The sequence below is a fragment of the Anser cygnoides genome, chromosome 8 (genome assembly GCF_040182565.1).
Source record: "Anser cygnoides isolate HZ-2024a breed goose chromosome 8, Taihu_goose_T2T_genome, whole genome shotgun sequence".
Taxonomy (NCBI): domain Eukaryota; kingdom Metazoa; phylum Chordata; class Aves; order Anseriformes; family Anatidae; genus Anser; species Anser cygnoides.
This window is the reverse complement of record NC_089880.1, coordinates 26,011,567-26,031,359: the sequence shown is the minus strand read 5'-3', so window position 1 is coordinate 26,031,359 and position 19,793 is coordinate 26,011,567. Positions and strand designations below refer to the sequence as shown.

General features: G+C 38.0%; 1 protein-coding gene and 1 long non-coding RNA gene across 7 annotated transcripts in view; one reads left to right on the top strand and one right to left on the bottom strand.

The window, feature by feature from the left end:
* Positions 1-19,793, top strand: part of LOC106033024 (AGBL carboxypeptidase 4) — a 924,726-nt gene that overhangs the window by 423,078 nt on the left and 481,855 nt on the right. The window lies entirely within an intron of this gene.
* LOC106033035 (uncharacterized) lies at positions 15,101-19,322 on the bottom strand. The gene is made up of 3 exons (XR_001205157.3): positions 18,907-19,322; positions 18,701-18,800; positions 15,101-16,642 (listed from the first exon to the last, which is right to left on the bottom strand). It is a non-coding gene; the product is annotated as an uncharacterized lncRNA (long non-coding RNA).

The following is a 19,793-nucleotide window of genomic DNA, read 5'->3' as shown; positions in this document are numbered from 1 at the left end:
CGGAGGTAATTTTTTTTCAGAGGTAAGATACGTTTTTGTCTCACTGCTAATTTGATTCTAACACTCCTGTGACAAAATTTATGGTCTACTGCTTCGTCATCAGTGTGGTAGGGGACTGTTCAGACAGAACTGAATGAGTGCTCACAAATTGCTTCAGTTTCTACATCCATTAGGCTGACCAAGGACTTGCGGTTCCTACTTTTTCAATTATGTTTTGTGTTTTAGTTTATTGCTTTTGATTGTAGCTTTAATCTGTTCTGGAGGTAATGTACTGAAATTCTTCATGTTCATTGACCACATTTAGGAATTAGTGGAAATTGAAAATTAAATGGCTGTCCAAATTGGGTGCTGGTATCAATATCCTTGGCTTTTTATTTTCATTTTTAGGGCTTTTCTTCATCATGATGTTCTACTGACTTCCCAAAATATGACACAGATTATTGCTAGCTGCCACAGAGCTGCAAGAGGAAGGGCACTGAGGTCATTTTGTAACTCTAGTTTCTTCTGAGCCAGTTGTAGCTCCTGAAACTTTTCTGAGGGCTAGATGTGCTCTCTAACAAGCAATCCTTGTGGTGCTTGCTTTCCTGAAATGCAGGTGGAGGAACAGTAGAAAGCAAAGTTTTGATTTTTGGAGGCCAGATGCAACTCTCAAAAACCCAATCAGCTCTGGAGCATAATGTTGCCCAGAGTTTCTTACTGTCCATGACTCTTCATCCTGCAGATCACAGTCCTGAGTTCTAGTGGCTCAGAAAAGTCAATAGCCAAATTACATTTGAAGTTTTAAGTAGAGATGATTTTTCATCACATGGAAAATGTGAAATTCTCTCTCTCTTGTGAAGTCACAATTTGAATTGAATTGTTTAAGACAAAGAAAGAAACATAAAAAGACAAATAAAGAAAAAATAGCAAAAAAAAAAAAAAAAAAAAAGCAAATATCCCTCTGGTGCCAGAGATTAACCTCTTCAGGCCAGAACATGAGTGAAATGGAGCAGTCCTGCAGCAAAATTCTTGGCACAGCCAAATGCACACTTTTCAGACTTTTCAGTTTAAGTTTTGATTGGGGAAAAAGAAAAAATAAAAAAGTAGTGAATATGCAGACAGATAATTGCCACCCTGGGCATTTATTTTTATATTTCTTGGATATATTGATAAAACATCTAGATAGTAATTACATTGTAAATTTGTTCTGTGTGTTTTCCTCTGATACATCTGACGTTGTAAATTAGAGCTGCTCCTTCCTTTATTATGTGTTTCTGATGGGAAGGTATAAGATCATACCTTCATGTACTGTTTGTAAAGTTTACTTTTTTTTGCCATGCACTTAACGATCAGCAGTCAAGGAGACTGTTAAAGACCAAAGCTAAAAACACAGCATTATGGAACTGTATTGCTTCCATGGCCTTTTCACTACTTCAAGTGTCATACTGTGCTGTTATCAAGACAGTTTTAACAAGTGGGCTGTCTGGCAACATCAGAAAATCAACACCATAAAACTTATTCTCTATCTTTATGGTTTCTCTTCTCTAATCCAAAACTAGTGGACTGTTATTTTAATATCTGTTTTCTAAGCACGTCTCCTTTAATTAGCTCCTGTACACTTCTTAGATTTGTTTCATTGCCAATATTAAACTGTTTTCTGTATAGCAAGCATATTCCAAGGCAGATGTCCAATCCTTTTGGATTTTGCTTACTGATTGTAACAAATTTATTCCTTCTTTCATGCAAACATAGAGCTAAATTCTTTTGTTGCGCAACAGACCTACACTGAGTATCTGTAAAACCACAGCAACACAGCAGGAGCTCAGAAGCATTAGTGTTAATAACTTCCTTTGGATAGCATTTGCATGTATTTTACTTCAGGTTTCTAATTCGTAGCTCTTCCATTTCCGTGGCCAAAATTCGGCTCAAGCTTGAACTTCACTTTGTTATATGCACCTTATTCTAAAAGGCCCAAGGTAAATGGGCTGTTCGGAAGGCTTCTCAGACAAACCAAACAACCAAGCCACTCAGTTTAGAATGTAGATCAAGTATATATCAATAGACCATTATAACTAGCAAAGGGAAGAGGCTTTCAAAAAATGTATTGTTAGATACATCAAAGATACACTTAAATATATTAAGATCTAGATTCATATCTGGTGTATGGGCTGATTTAAAGAATTGCCATAGATGCTTGAAATAGCCAGACCCCAATCTTGTTTGCTTTGGATCCCAAACAGCTTAGTTTTGCTAAGTGAAAGAGCGGAATGAGGTTATGCAGGTAGGACCAGACTCTTGATTATTATTCTGCTATCTTTAAGTAAGGACTTTAAAAAATAATATGCTGAGAACGAGTTCTTGGTTCTATTTGAAGTTTGTGTCATCTTAACAGGTGGGTTCTCAGAGGTCCAGCTTGTACATCTGCAAGTCTCTGCAGACCCATCAGCCAATGCTGAAACTGTCAGCTGTCTGTATTGTATCTAATTTTCCATATTATAAGGTCACATTCCATGTTCTTAATAAAAGGCGCGTGAGACAGCTTTTCTAACTATGTTTGGAGGAAGCTGCTGCTTTTCTAAATAGCTAGAACCACTGTGAAAATCAGCTACAATTTACCCCTTACTTATGCATAATAGGTCTATCCTGACTCTTCAGACTAACGGCACATGCACAGAGTGGTTTCCAATGTATGAGCAGCGATTTGGCTGGCTTTTTTCCAGGCTGGAGAGACTGGAGCAGCCCTGTTCCCAGAGCCTCCAGACTCCTTAGCACTGTCCGTGCTTGAAGTGTTCATTGTGCAAGTAAACATGCACACAAATTCAATGAGCCTGCTTGAATGCATGAAGTTACACGTGGGGTGAGCATTTGCAATGTTGGGACCATACTGAGCCCAGCCAGGTTGCATTGCTCTCAGGCAATTAACTCCCCCAAAGAAATAAAAAACAAATGTGCCATTTAGGCCATTCTGTGTGTTGTTTGTAAGTACTGGGAAGGAGGACAAAGCACACGCTTTTAACAAGTAACAGGAAGAGTATTTGTTTTGTTTTGTTTTCTTTTTCTTTGTCCTTATTAAGACACTCTCAACATGCCAGACCTGAGAACCTTTAATTTATCACCTTGCTATGTTTGGGGCTTTATTGCACTCATTGTTTAAGCTAATGCAGGTGGTAGTGCCTTGCTTTGCAGCTGGTTCTGCTGTTACTGATGGTTGCAGTTGACGGTTTTTTGTTTTGTTTTTTGTTGCTCTGGCCCTGTTTTCCAGACATACAAATAGTTGCTTCAGTTTATTTCATTTGCATGTATCAGTTCTTCATCATTTTATTGCCATTTCTCTGCTGTGACTCTAAAAGAAGAAAAACATCTACTCCCTCTGCCCAGTAAGCTTTAAAACTGATTCTCTGTGCTACAGTTGTTCTTTGTGTCTTTTTAATGCAACATCGTCTATTGTTTACAGTGTATTTTTGAGCAGCAGAGACTTTGATGCCTTTTAGAATGATATGCCTTCATTCCTTTTAAAAGTCTCCTTATGTTTCTGTAAAGCACTAAGTATCTTGGTGGTGTTCAAAAAGAGGAACATGATTATCAGCACAGGGGAGAGGAAGAAAACTGTCAATCTAAAAATGGTTGCTCTTACTCAGCAAATCCTCTCTCTGTATTCTGAATCATCTTCTGACGGCAGTGACACAGAAAGCTTATAGTAATCTTTATTACACCTGTTAGTACTGCAGAGTCAATATAACTCTGAAAGCATAAGCTGTTTTTTTGACTCACATATTTTTGTACCTACATCTTCAGTCTGGAAAGAAACTTACGCATGTTGGGTACAACTTTCAGTATCAGTTAAGAGATTTAGGGCCTCAGTAGTATTTTCGAACCTGACTTAGGTACCTCAGGGATGAAAATCTCTTGGTGTTTTCACATCGATGAGATTTTACAGGATTTTTCTTTGATCATAAATTCATTTGGTGAACATATGTTGGTTCAAAAAAGTGCGTTCAGGTTTGGGTCCAGGTATTACCATAGCAGAAACTGGTTATTGGACATTAGCAAGAAGGATATGGTATAGATTCATGTTAAATTATATTGAATAAAGTAATACCAAGTTCCAACCATTCTCAAACAAGTAGATGAAAGGTAAAATTAAAATTTTATTGAAAATATTAAGCTAATATGGAAATTAAGGTCATAAAATCAAAGTCAGTGTGAAGAAAAAAACAATCTAATTGATATTAATTTTTTTAATACTAAAAGTTACAGCTTGAAGACTCAAAGGGCTTTTCAGAGGTGGAATGTGAGCTGCTTGCATTTTCATGAGGCCAACTTTAAAATAATGTCCTCCCTGATTAGCACAGTGAGCATCATTGCATTTAATTGTGTAATGACCTCTGCTTAGTGAATGTTATAAACTAGAGTGAAATTTGAAAAGAGGTACAATAGCAAGCTGCAGTAATCATGTTTCTATTGGTATTGCCAATTGAAGATCATGAATGATAAACATTAAACCACAACATGAAAACAATTTTTTCCCTGCAGATTTTAGGCTCAGACCGATCACTTGTCTCTCTTAATATGATTTGTCCTGGCTATTGAAAACAAGGACTCCTCCCTCCCCCGATATCTCTTCTAATGTAATTAGCATCTAGTCAATAATGTTCAGCATTTCATTTTACCGCTTTAATTAACAAATTCAATTTGTTCAAACCGCTGTGAAAACAAATTAAAAGCCCAGTGAATAAAAACCTCTAGTGCCAGAGATGTGCCTAAGGTGTTCACCAACACTTCCACTATTAAAAGACCTGTGGTATTTTTTTCCACTGTAAAATTACTGGGATTTTCAAAGCTGGTTCTGAGTTTTGTTCCACCAGAGTAAATTCAGATTAATTATGATGGGGTTTGTCTGCATTTTTAATAGTCAAAGAGATGGTTTCACACTCAAAATTCAAGTCCAGGAAACAAAGCAAGGCATTCTTGTCATTCTGCACAAGCTGTAAGTGCTGAGCATTTCCAAAACCTTTCCAAATGTTCCCCGTTGCTCTTCAGAATGCCATTTCTGTGCCTCTCTCCCAGGCCACGCCAACAAGCTGCAGCAGGCATTTTTGGTGCAAACACATCAGAGTCCATACCAGCCACTGCAGTCTCTGTAGAGGCTTGTGTGTGGCCCAGACAGAACTGCTGCCTTCTGCTTTAGCTTTTGGGAAGTGGCATGTCCTGGGGCTGCAGTCGGGGAGTCCCATGCTGGTCTCACACCTCTCCCTGTGCACCAGCCCCAGCAAACCACTCAGCCTGCGAGGGAAGGGCTGTGAGTCCAATAGCATCGTGCTTCAGTTTCTTTTTTTTTTTTTTTTCCTCATCTTCTTTTGTAGATGAGAGCATTTACTGTACAAACATTGGCAGAGCTCTAGAAAGGTTGAAACAATACAGATCGGGTTTAATAACTACTGTAAATGTCCCGTGAATTTGGTCAACAGACCAACGTGTATTTATGCATGATAAACACAAACAGGCGCAGCCCCCACGGCTGTTTGGAGGTCGGCCTTCCCTTCCCAAAGAAGGTCACCGGCAACTGCGGGCGTTCTGCCAACGTGCAGCATTTAGCTTTGCAATATTCATGCAATGGGTTTTTAATATTTACAGCTTTAGATTTGACACAGCTCTCCTTACGTATTCTGATTGCTTTGGCTTTTTCCGAGACCTTCCCAAGGAGGCTGGTCTTGAAACAGGGTTAAGAGAGTAAATGTTAGCTGCTGAGAAGAGCCAGGGCTGGAAACAGAGGCTGCTGAGGTGAGCATCATGCCTCCAGCAGCCAGGGGGCCCTCAAGCAAGGTAGTTGGTTGACGTTGGTTTTGCAGATAGGTGTGGAAGCAGTGGGCTGTGCATGCCAGCGCCCCATGGCGTTGCTTTGTTTGGGTGCTGTGGTGTGTGATGCACTGTCAAGTGCAGGTTGTGAGTTTGTCCTCAGCTGGGGAACCTGCCTGAGTGTCTCTCCTTTATCTTTCTCTATCTGCAATATCAGTGAGATTGCTTTGAGAATTTTGGTGAATATTGGCTGGTGGGTATGGTGGTATGGAGGGAACTGACAGTCAAAAGGGGATTTTTTTAACATAAACCTCACTTCTACAGGAAGAAAAGCTGAAAATTACCCTCATTTTGCTGTGTTTTCCTTTGTAGTGACCTTGTAGTGATTTCCCATACTCAGATTTGAGAATGTGGAGCGTTTACTAGTCCATCAAGTTTATCTCCAATTGCAGGTACTCTGAATATCATGAACCTGCACATGAGCACTGCATTTGAATTTTTTTTTAATGTGATCATTTCTGAAAGTGAAATGAGAACTTTACTAATTTCAATACTGTACAAGACAAATGGTAGTATTTACATCAAGTTGAAGTACCAGAGGAGGTAAAACGTGAGATGTTAGGAAGAAAGAAATATGAGGTGAAAAGCATAATCATGTATTCATGTAAACAAAATTGAGATCTTCAGATGGGAGTGTTTTAAAGAATCAGTGTTCATATTATCCACTCTAATTTCTCTGCAGTGGAGTCACCAATCCCTATCTTTCATTTAAAATTGCCATTATAATATTTAGAGACATGTACTGGTGGTGTTGCCTGTGCAGATCTGTGTCTAAAATGATTGCATCTCTGCTCAGATATGTATAGTTCATGTCTGTCTGTCTCTCTTGGTTTCTTTTCTTCTCTCTCTTTTTTTTTTTTTTTTTTTCCCCAAATGTAGCCACATGCCAAATGGTATAAATTATCCAACCATCTGTCCCCCTTCATCAAAACCCCAGGGGAAAACAGATCTGAAGTGCAGCTCATTTTCACCAAAAATGCCGGTTGTAATAGATCCTCACTTTTGCATCCGTTCAGCTTGTAACTGGTGGGAAATCCCGTAGCCTTAAAATTTTTGGTACTAACTCAGACCCTTTAATTAGCAGGTGGCCACTTTTGCTTCTGCTCAGTGACGGCAGCAGCTCCTGGACCTTTTGGCAGGTTTACTGTCACCTTTGACCAGGAGAGAAGCTCCCCTTGCCTGTTACTTCTACAGCATTTTTAACAGGTGTCTGAACTGTTCACATTTTCCTGATATTTTCTTTCAGATTGAAATAATTTTATCTAATTATACATCCCCCCCTTAATTTTCTGTCGTGTAAAATAATAAGGAAACTGATTTTACCACATGAGTCAATTTGCAAATCAAGCAGCCTTTACATTATTTCCCTGTCTGCTGAGTTTGTGCACTGAGTATCGCTGCCTTGCGTGTATGTTTCCCCCACTCTGTCTTTCTGACTTGTCAGCTGAAGCTGAAATGCTAATTGAAATCGAATCGGCTTGTCAGTGTGTTGCCACTGTGCTGCTCTCCCTCCGGTATACTTAGCTGGTGTGTTCTCTCACTGGGATTTAGGAGCCTTTACGTTGAGGGATTGAATCGTATCACACAGCGAGTCAAACTTGTTGAACCTTGTGGTTCTCTGTAAACTTACTGTACTGGAGGCATCCTACAAAACCACGTCTGTCTTAACTACTTACAAATACAGATGATGAGCTTGAGCAAAGGCAGTTGACTCTGGGACAGTTCTGAAGACTTGGAAAATTCTTCTTTTTTGCTCAAATTGTTATTAAATGGGGAACTCATCAGCTATGCTTCTACACTGCTCTCTAACATATTGCATGCTCAACTGATCTGAAGAGATAAAAAGAATCAGATCTGAGATTGGGACAGCTTCAAGTGCAGATTCTTCAAAGATATCTAGCCCTAGTGGTATGATGATTTAGTACTACTAGAGCTTTACGATTGAGCTGAAATGAAGTAGGTAGTCTTCCATACCTCACACACACACACACAGCCACATATCCACACACATGCAAACTTAATCTTTTGAAGGCATCCATGTGACTCTTGTAGCAGTCTTTAAAATCTACATAAGATTGAAAAGTGTCCATGTTACATTTGCCAACATTATACTTGTGTCACTTTAGGAAGAAGGTAAAGCAAATAATTTATTTCCACACATTAGTAATAAACATTAGTAGTAAACATATTAGGGGGAGCTTTTTGTACTGGGCCTGTACCCAATATGTGCTCGTTTCTGTGTTAATTTTATGTAGGAGTACATGAATAATACACCAACAACAGCATGTTTCCAGAAGTTGCTGTGGTCAGTAAGATCTGGCCTGACTGAATCCAAGGGTCTAAATAAACCATGTAATTCTGGCTTGTCCCCATGATATGCATCCAGATAGATTTTCCATTAGTTTGAAGCTTACCTATTCACATTTCTGCATGACTACGTTTATGCCTACAGACAAATATTTTTGCAATTGAAAACAGGAATGTGTACTCAGATTTTTGAAGTTCACTTTTGTTAAATTGGCAGTGCGATAGGAGTCCAATCATGATAAAGATAAGGATATAAGTAGCACAGAGAAATTCATATGCATTTTGGTATGTGAACCTCAGTTATCCTTTGAAAATATTTCCTTTGACTCTGTAGAAAGTATGTTAGCTGGAACTGTTTACCTTGCTACAGAAAGAATTTCCAGATAGCAATTTTTAGTAAAACTGTGGTTTTCTAGCTTATCTCAGTGTGACAGCTCTTCCATTTCAGACAGATTAAGATTTTTTTCTGAAGTACACTGGATTGGTGGCTATCCAAGCTTATGTCATTTGGCATAAATGGAGGATAGTTATTCAAAGACGTATTTTAGCGCTCAGGTATTTGATGTTTTTTTTTTCTAACGGGGGGGTCCTGAAATAAATTTTGTTTATTAACTAAGCACATATCATTTTTCTATTAGCAGAACTATTTAACCCCATTATCCTACAGATCTGTGTCCACTAACCCCACCATGATAACCACAATTCTCACCCTCATCCCAAAACATGCTCCATGAGATCCAGTGGGTGGGGGAAAAAACCTATGGCTTGTCCTGAACTCTACGTTCATGATGATTATTAGGGATTGTCGCCAAACAACAGATATAGGAAACATATAACTTGATGTCAGAGGAACACTGTATTGGATCTTTGTCTTCTCTACCCTCCAGACTTCAGGAGGAAATTAGCAATTATTGAGACTTGTGTTCTCTCAAATGTCACTGACCATCAGGTTCAAAATCATTTTGGTATCCTCTGGCTTATAATGACAAATGAACTGATAATTTTGCCCTGATTCCTCAGAAGGCCTACATTTCCTGCAAGGGCTGTATTTGGAGCTTTCTCCAAGTGTTAGTCCAGCAAGGCATTTAGAATCTGTTTGCCTTCAGCTTGCTATCTGTAAAACAAAGATAACGGTACACCTCAAAGGTGTATTGACATGCTTAATCCATTAATTTTTATAAAGTTACTTTCAGCTTCTGAGATAGAAGGCACTAAAACAATACAAAGTATTATTCATACTATTATTATTTTATGAGTCATACCAAGACATTTCTTCCTCATAAGAATTCCAATAAGATCTCATTTCTTCATTGCACAGACGTGGTCTTAAGTTTTCACATTTCCTCAGGAGCAAACTACAATTGTTGAAGTGACTGGTACATTTTTCAGAGATGGGTTCAATGTTCAGTTCCTTTTTTGTTCTTAACTGCGTTGATATAATCTGACAGACGCACAGAGTTTGATACCTTCCAATTACCTGTGCTTTGTAATGTGAACTTGATAATTTTGCATTTCTACAAGCTCAGGTTAATAACCACTGTGGTGAAGCTGAATAATTTATGGATTTTTTGGTCTTCCAAGTATGGAGAGAGCCTTTATAACAAATTGAAAAAAAAAAAAAAAAGAGAGAGAGAGAACTGATTACCTCTAATTGATGTTTTATGGAGGTATCTGTTCTAATAACATCAACCTGGGTAGGAAACAAGGCACAAACAGGTGTGTTAAATAGATAAACAAGGACAGATGAGGGTTTGGTACAGGCATGATGATAATTCTGAAACAAATGCATTAGCATAAAAGCAGAAACCTTAGCTTGCTGCTTGCCTCACCAGTGCCAGATTGGAGTGACTTGTAGCTATCACTCAGAGGCAGAGGAAGGTGTTAAGAACATGTTTAAATGAGAAGATGATGGCAGCTCTACAAATTTTGACAGTCAGTTTATCCAATGCACAAGTTCTTTGCTCTTTGTTCTTCACCAGTTCCCGAGGGGCTTGATTTTCAGAAGTGCTGAGCACTTGCAGCTTCTATTGACTTCAAGTGGAGTTTTAAGTGTTCTGCACTTGTGAAAATCATGCCCAACTGGATTAGCACAAAGAGGTTTTTCTTTCAACATCAGCCAGAAATCTCTTTTCTTCCTACCTGACTTTTCCAGCAAAATACAGTTACTGTTTCCTAACACAGGCAAAATTGTATTATCCTGTGTTACTTGGTGTCTTACTGAATATGTGTTGGACTTTATTATGCATTTCTACCATTTCTCACAGTCAAAGAAATAAGAGATGGAAAAGACCTGCTAGGTCAGCTACTCTATGTATCCAGTAGTTCAGCATTGTTCCTTTCAATATGTTTTCCTGTGCTTTGTCCCTCCAAAATACCGGAGACTTTTTTGTTTAAGGTTACAGTGACAAAAGCAGAGGAACATTTTATCTTTCTTTAAAATACAGTACACATATTTGAAAGGAAAGGAAAACAAAATAGAGTATTTCTAATTCTCCTTCCAAACTGAGAAAAATACTATTTTTATTCTACAAAGGGTTTTTCTCGTATCATCATCAGAGGCAGCTATGGTCGCTAAAAAGTAAGGGTGTAAATGCAAGATTCTTTGTAGATTATATTTTGATTAAAAATAATAATAATGCAGAGAAAGGATGATTCTTTTCTGCTCTTTAGCTATTTCATTGGTCTCTCTTTCATGATTTCTGGATGCTTCTCCACTTTGGCATGTGACCAGGGATGCAAAATACCCTGAAGACTACATCCAACAATGTGTTTTAGTTTCACATTCAAATATATCTTTGGCCACCCTGTTCCGGAGAAGTCATTGCAATAGACATAATGGGCCATAATTCTGCTATTAAATGCAGGCTGATGATAGGAAGAAGTGTAGTCATTCCAGTAATAAAACTGACTGCCCAGTACAATATAGGCTTTCTCTCTCCCCCATCTGCATTAAATATAGTTATTGGAAGAACAATCGCTGGATACATTTCAATAAAACACTTTTCCATAGTACTGTTTTCTAGGGCAAAATAATTTGTTGTCTGTTTTAAAAGCCCTTATAAAAACAGCTGTCTTTTGAAATCTTTGTTATTTACATGATGAATCTCTCTAAAATTTTCTAATAGCAAGATAATATTTGCGTTCTTAATTTTTTCATTGTTATATCTATTGAACATATAGTACCTGAAGATTTTTGCTTTTGTTATTATTAAAATGTCTGACTAAAAACTGGAGGAGGAAGGTAACCTTTAATTTATACTCCTGCTCAAGAAGAGATCTTTTTATAGTTACATTCAGGTCTTTTTTTTTTTGTCTTTTTTTTTTTTTTTTCCTGTGGATCATCTATACTATTAAATGGTTTTTTATTCCAATTTAGGAGACATTTCATCTTTAAACCTGTACTTACATTAACTTTTGTACATGGTTGCCCAGGCAACAATGTAATTGCATGAAACAATGGCATTCTCCTATGTACCATTTATGGCAAGTTTGCATTTCAAAAAACTTCTTGTCTTATCATCAAAGCAGAATTTGTAACCTTCTGACAGCTGAAGGAATGTTCAGGGGCCTTGATTCATATTCATTTTCCCTTGTAATTTTAATGGGTACCGTCACCTTTCATTTTCAGGGTAGTTCTTTTTCCCCCCATGATAGTTACTGTTTTATATGAAAATTCTAGAGCAGGCAGAAGAAACTGATTAAAAAATAGCTCCAAGAAAAGGCTGTGAGTACCATTCTTCTAGCTTGTAGCCTGTGAAATTGCCACTGTTTAATTGATCTTCTATAAGCTTATCTTTCCAGTGAGATGTACCATTATTGTACATTAATCAGTGCCTCCAGACATTATCACTGAGGTAACCAAGAGCTAATCAAGCAAGAATGGAGCTGGCAGATGCCAGGATGTCACGGATGCCTTGCTGTGTACGAAGTCTGTCAGAGTTTCAGCTTCCAAAGGAACCTGTTTTTGCAGGGCTGCAGACTTTGTATAACCTTGTCATAGCAGTGGAAGAGGGGGCAAGCAGCCTGAATGTCAAATAGGTGGGCCACGTGGGGAGCTGACGTTCGTAGAATCCTCTACATGGCAAACAACAAAGTGACACTGTAATAATAATAATAAATGATGCTGTTTAAGAATAAACAAAATGTTGACATGTTGATTAGTTTTTACTAAATAGCAGTTTCCAAGGGAAGAAAATCAAGCAAAGCAAATTTACAGTGGAAAATATTCAAAATATATTAATCAGTCATTGCAAAGTGCCACTAGAAATTGCATTCCTGCTTTTTAATTGATTTTATTTTATACATGCTCACATAGAAAGAAAAAAAAGAAAAAAGAAAAAAATCACCCCTCTGAATTTTCCTGAATGTTATTTCTGGCAGCTAGATACCATCTTGGGAAAATAACAGAACAGAAAAACAATACAGAAGTGTACAAGATTCATTTAATCAATTTAACTAAAAGTATGCTTATTCTTGGAGAAAGATGCATGACACTTTACTGTCAATTGACAGAATCTGTAATTCGGGGTAGAACGGAGCTTAAATTGTGAAGGGAAGCAGCTGAATCTTTGTGCTGTAGGTTCTGTCATGTGAGACGAGTTTCAACTGCTGGCATGTCTGGGCTGCTTGCTTGCTGGCATTCGATGCCTCGATGGCATCCTTGAAATACTTCCTCCTGCCATCTTTCTGGTGGTAGTAGAGAAGCTACTCCAGTGCTGGCATCAGCGAGGTGAAGCTGTATTGGGGCAAGCCTGTTCGTCAGTCTGTTAGTGACATTCATTTGTATAACTTACCCAAAATGTATCCGAGGACCTGAGACCTACAAGTATAACTGAATTGTATCCCTTATGAAATTCACAGACAACCCAGTGGAGCAAGAACAGGGGAATGGCTTTTCCCCTTCAACAGGGGGTAAAACACATAGCCTAAGGTTGGGACTGACATAGAACTTGTGAGGAATTTTTGCTTTAGATCTTAAAATGTCACTATATTTTGCATGCTGTATTTTGTTCCCAATTTTAATTGTAAATTAAAGAGAGACACTGTGAGAGCATTAGTAAACAGATCTTGCATAGTTTTCGCTTTGTAATCCCACTGACTTCTGTTGATATATTCCAAATATAAACAGGTAACAGATCAGAATTTGCCCACTGAATACAGTATATGTAAAACACTGAACCAAATTGCCTGCTGGCATACATCCACTGACAAGAAGCAGTTTTGCCAAAAGGTAGTTTGGCTCATTATAGCTAGTAATTTGATCATTAATAAGTGGAAAAATAGTAGTAAGAGTTGCTAAGTGTTATTGATCATATTCTCAAAACTATTACTTTCATGGAGTGAATCTTTCAGTACAGCTTTACAACTCTCTTTTTGATTTCAGTGAGGATCTTATATTCGTGATGGTTTGCAAGACCAAGGTCATTAATGAAGATGTTTTTTGTTGGGTGGGAGGGAAGGATTGGGTGTTTTTTAATTAAAAAACCCCGTGAAATAGAAATACTGCAGAGGGATGAATGTTTCCCTTTCTGAATATAAACATCTTGGCTTCACCTCACTGTTTATTTTCAAAAACTGCCTAAGTTTTGCTTCCATATTTATCTAACAGCAGGGGATCATTATCCTGTGACAAAGTTCTATTCCACTGACATTATCTCTCAATTAGAATTCATCCTTTTCTAGTTCTACGTAGTCAGCCTGTAGTTCCCACAAGTCCCATAAAGCAATGCACATTTTTGGAGGGAGAGGGAAGAGGTTTTGCAGACCATTAAGAGCTGTTTAATAAGCAGCTTAGTGTGGAAAAGGCTGCTTTTATTCTACATGGGCATATCTGTGCAGAATTGCTGATGAAGGCCAGCCTCTCCCCTCCCTTACATCATGCCAACCAACTTTAAGTGATGTGCCAGGCCAGGAGGGAGGGCATTGTCACAGTTGAGAAAACAAATTGCTTGTCTTCCTTAGGAGAAAAAGGGAAGAATCAACTTATGGTTGTAATCATGCTACACTTGGAAGGTAGTGGTAAAAAGGTAAAGACAGAGGTAAAAAGCAACCTTGTAAGGTGCAGTGAAAGTGCACCAGGATCATAGCCATCAGTGGCATCATTTCTATTGCTAAAGTCAGTCACTATAGTCTCCCATGACTCCTCTGTTAGAGATGAAGGCACTTGCATCTTTCCCTTCTCTCAGAAAATATAAATAGCCTTATTCCATTAAGCCCTTCACAAATGCATATAAGCAGCCTGACCACAGAACTATGTTTTTTGGGTGTGTAAAATAAACAAACAAACAAAAAACAATGAAAATCAATAATGTAGAGAAGTTAAGGCTAGGGCCTTGTTCCTACGTCATGACTTTTGATAGTCTATTGCAACGAGCCTTACATCACCACTAAAAACATTTTAATGTCTGGGCAGTGATCTCTCAGTGTGGATATTAGAGTAGGAATCTCAAACAGATATTAATACCTCCATTTCCATGTCCTGCATTTCAGTGGGTAGAAATATGAATAGTCCTTTCCACTGCTGCTTGGACACACCACATGTTTTGAACTAATTGGCATCTCCTACCCAAGGTCTGCCTGCATAAGTAAGAGAGCTGTATAGCTTGGCAAAGATGGTAGAACATTTAGCAGCTGCTATGTAACGTCTTTTTCCTTTACATAGTGCATTGCACCAAACACCACAGAAAACAGACATAAAACTAGGAAAAATAATAATTATCCACAGAATAGCAAGAATAGTCCCTACTACTGGAGTTATCCTTATATAGAGAATTGAGTGTGAAACTCAAAGCCACCAGATGTACCAGACCAAAAATACAGGGACACTCCCCTAGATCCTTGAATGCATATCAAGGAAAACTTGAGTACGAATTGTCTAACAAGTTTCAGATACTATTAAAACATATGCTTCAGCATTAAATTATTTAATATTAGGGATTAGGGAGAGAACAAAGGGAATAACCTTACCTGAACAGCCATGTGAAGTAAGGCTTTGGAGCTTTTTCTCATTTTCTTCCAAAATGCATGCTGTTAAGACTTTTTTTTTAAGGAAAGAACAATGGAGAATATTGGTCCATGAGATTCATTAATTGTGACAATTCCTATGCTGGCATGATTTTTTGAAAGGGTTTCCTGATAATGTTTTGCTATGAAGTAGCACATGAGGATAAAAGAAAATTCCCTTAAAAGTCCCTAGCCTGTAAATTAGCCCATGTATAATTTCACTTAATGTCTTAAAGTGATGTTCCCAGTTCTGCTTTTCACATTCTTATCATCTTCAGTTACGCCCTGTGAATTTGTTCAGATGTTCAAACCCTTTCTCTGTCCAGAGATGCAAAGAAGAAAAACCACAAAATATACAAAAGCAAACTATTAGCAAGTCTATTAAATCCAAGGAAGCTGTGTCTAATTGAAAAGTTTGCTTAATTTATTTAATGATTTGGTGCTACTGAGAGCTGTTATAACTTTATTTTATTGAATTATGCCATATCATACTCCGTTGTCAAATGTTTCCTTGGTTCTCATTAAGGCTATGATTCATGCTAATATTATGTCATTTAAACAGGTTCCTCAAGCAGTGTTTTATTATTGTTTGTTAATTTATGAAGCATAGTTTCAGTGTCTTGTGGTACTTTACAATATTAAGGAAGGATAGAATATTAAACAATCAAATGCATGCCGATACTCAGGGATAAGTCAGCTACGGGGAGACAGTGTGTGTAAGGAGACAAAGGAGATATATAACATGCCCCTCAGGAACATCTGACAGTTTTCCTAAGTGGTGTCTTCCCTTTTACAAGGGCTCACATTCCTTACAGTTTTAACCCATATTTCAGTGGAAACTGTTGAATTTATCTCCTTTCTGTAACAAAACAATGTGAATCAGACATTTTACCTTGTGTTGCCAAGGGTAGATTTGCTGAGTTCTTGGGTTTTAATACTCTTGTTCCAATCTTGAAATTTCTAAATTGCCTTTACTGCTATTACTGGATTCAGTAAGTCTATATTTCTTTCAAACTTCCCTGCTTTTGTAAGCCATTCATAGAACATAGGTGTTATGCTAGATGGATATGACCAGGCATTCACAATGAAAGTTCAGATCAAACCTCTTGGAGACCAGGTTAAGTACAGGAGTGCACAGTTTTCCACTTTTCTCCAGTGTGGCTCCTGGGACTTATGTCCAGTGTCCATTGCAGAGGCTGAATGGAGAAATATTCTGCTCATCTGTTGGCCTCTCCTTTAGCTGCGTCCCACTCGCTGCTTGTCTCTCACTGCTCCATAAGAACTTCTTGCACTCCTCACCTGGTGTGGCAGGAGGATTACATCTGTGTTCAGTCTTCTCCCAGTTCATCTGGCCTGCTAGAATTACAATGATTTCTCTGCTTTTTCTTTCCCCAGGACAGGTTTTCTTTTTACTTTTACACATCTGAGAGGTGTGATAGAATCTTGGGACTAAACAGGTCATCAAACCTCCGTCCAGTCCTTAAAATATAATTAGATGCTGAAAACAAACCAAACCAAAACAAAACAAACAAAAAGAATTAGTACTGACATCCTGACATAAATATCCTGTCTGTTCTTTTGTTCCCTCTGATTGTTTGCAATGCATTTGCTGTGTTACAGGAAGCATTTATTTGCAATGCATTTGCTGTATTATTGGAGGCATTTCTACATTTTTGTCTTCCAAAAAACATTGGTATTGTTGGTGCTTGATATTTAATATGTGGGTTTGCAATTTTGTTACGTATCTGTGAGACGCCAGCCCCGCTGGAAGGCTGAAGAGAGCAAGGCCTTCTGAGTTGCTGATAGAGACATCGTTGGGGAGCCTAAAACTCCTCTGCCAATTCTTAATTTCCACTGCTTTGTGGCTGAGAAAGCAATATGGACTGTGAAACTATTTAGTTAAACTGGTATATTTTCTGTAATCTCTGAAGGTATGCATTTCCTGACTGCAAACAGATAGGAAGTCATCTGCCCTCCTCTGTCTGTATCTTTCTCTGTTTTCTCACTGCATTTAAATCAAGATATATTTTTTTGAAGACTAATAATTACAGAACAACATACAGCTTGGTCAAATTTTGGAAATGAAATCTTATGAATGGAAGGAACCAGATGATTTGAAACACAACCACCTCACTGTCATGGAAATCTTCATACTAGAATCATAAACTCAAAATGTTTTTTAAATAATGTAGATAATAGCTTTATACAAAATTAGTTCTCGCGTATAGAAACTGAACTGTTCTTCCAAGAAAAGATCTGAACCAACTTTGATTTTGTATGATGCATTTTGCTTTCATTTAAGGAAAGGAAATGTAAGTTTCTCAGCAAGTATCTGAGATCTTTGACTGTGTACGCATCCCATAATGCCAAACAGCAAAGCGCTTACAGAAAGTCCTGCAGTGGACTTAGTGATATTTGTCTCCTTTCTAACACTGGCTGTTCTGAAATTCTTCCAATTTCATTTGTTGTGAAAGAGAAGAATTAAAAGCACAGATTTTTTTTTTCATGTTTTCAAGTTCCCCATTAGTGGTCATTATTTTCCTGCTTTTGTCCTTTTTTTCCCCCTTGCAATTTTGCTGTGAGTGATTCTCTCTGTCATCTTGCCGTAAATTGATTAATACTGCCCACTGATGCAGTGCACCACATGGCTAATATATCAGTTAAATGGAAACAGCAAACACCACCTGCTCCTTCAGGCAAATGGCACTTTGGAAAATGGAATGTGTAATCAATAGAATTAAACCTTAAGCAAAGCACTGCAAACAAATCCAGGGGCAAGGTCTTTTTAACTCTGTGGTATGAAAGATTTTTTCCTTTTTCCTTTTTTTTTTTTTTTTTAATCTGTTTGTCTTTCTTTCAATATATCAATTATTTCCCTTGTGATATACAGTATTCTCACTATAACTGTTCTCATACAGTTCTGTATTACTTGGATCAAAGGTGATATTTTTATACAAAAAGTTTTAGATGGGTCTGGTTCCCTTTACATGTTGAAGATTTACAGGACCAATACTTGTCAATGGCAGTGATAGGTAATAGGATAAATCCTTCCCGTTGATGGGGAGATAAATGCCACTTGAATTTCACTTTCAAATCTGCTAGAGACTGCTTAGCATTAAGGCATTTGCCTTGTTTGTGAGCACTTTAAAGATTAAGGATTTGAAAAGCAGATGCAAAAGACACACAGAACTTTTCAGCTGATCTCAGACAGATCTTCGCCTAGTAAATATGTTTGAGAAATAACAAAACTGGTCAGCTTTGGTTCCCTAGTGAAAGAGTAAAATTTTGAAACAAGTATTTAAAGGGAAGAGCAGTAAATACAGAGGACTAAACAAGAGCAGAGGCCTCTTGCAATTTGCATACAATGAGAGAACGAGGTCCAAGATCATTTGGAAGTAACGTTTAACGGATTCAGGAAGGCAAACCATGGCTTGGAAGACTTGGGCTGCCTAACACAGACTGTCTAGTAACTGTTTTGGCTCAGCAAACAGTTAAGGAAAATTAACCTTGTCCCTGTACATAGACTCCCATGGATCAGAAAAGGCTCTGAGGATACCTTCTGCATTCAAGTAGCGCTGATGGCTGCAGCCACTTCATAAATCTGTAGATGAAAGCCTAGGTAAAATTCCTCTTACACCGTATTTTGTATTCCCCACCTGTAAATTGACACATCTGTGAGTTTGTTTAGAGCTATATTTTTGTCAGATTTTTACAAAAAAATAAATAAATAAACAAATAAGAAAGCCAGTCATTAGTACATACCAAGTGACAAGTAAGTAGTCAGCTACAGTTGCAGGAAAATAGCCCGGGTCTATCTCACGGCTGCTTCTAACAACTCACAGCAGACTCCATTCTCTGTTTGTGGTGTACTAGTAATTACGTTCTCACTGGCAGGATTTAGAGTTTGGTTGCCAGGGCCCAAGCACCATGTAGCAAGTGTTTTGGTAATGAATAAAGACGGCAATCAGCAGCAACCTGAGAGCTAGCTGAATGAGACAATCTGGCGGGCACTGAGGGGGTCCTGCTGGCTTGCTCAGATGGGCAGCAGGCAAGGATGAGATAATTGATAGGAAAGGGTAATGAAAGGAAAGGAAGTGGGAGGGGGGGGAGAGAAGAGAACAGATTTAGAAAATAGACAAAGATTTTGACCTTAAAGCTAATAGGCTACTTGGGATATTATTTTATAAAGACCAGGATAAAATGAGCTGGCAGCTGAATGTCAGTACAAAATAGTCCTTTGTGTGTGTGTGTGTGTGTGCTTATGTGCGTGTGCAGGCACACGTGGGCGTGTGGTGGGCTGGGGAGGGAGGAAATCTCCACATGCAGATTTTAGATGATTTCTAGGAAATAATAGAAAAGATACGAGTGGTTATTGGTAGTACCCATAATATTGCAATGTTCTCTTACCTACACAGCCTACTAAAACATATCAACCTGATCGTGAAGTCTGGAGCGTATAGGGGGGAAATTCAACAAAGAGATATGATCTAGACAAATTTGTGTAAATAAGGAAGGGTTTCATGTTTTGGAAAACTGTAGTCTGGTGTGAGGCTTTTTGAATGCAGTAAAAGGAGTTTCACTGATTTTTAAAGACCTTAAACTATTCTGACTTTGAAAAACTAAGTGGATATTTGTCTTATAATCATCAA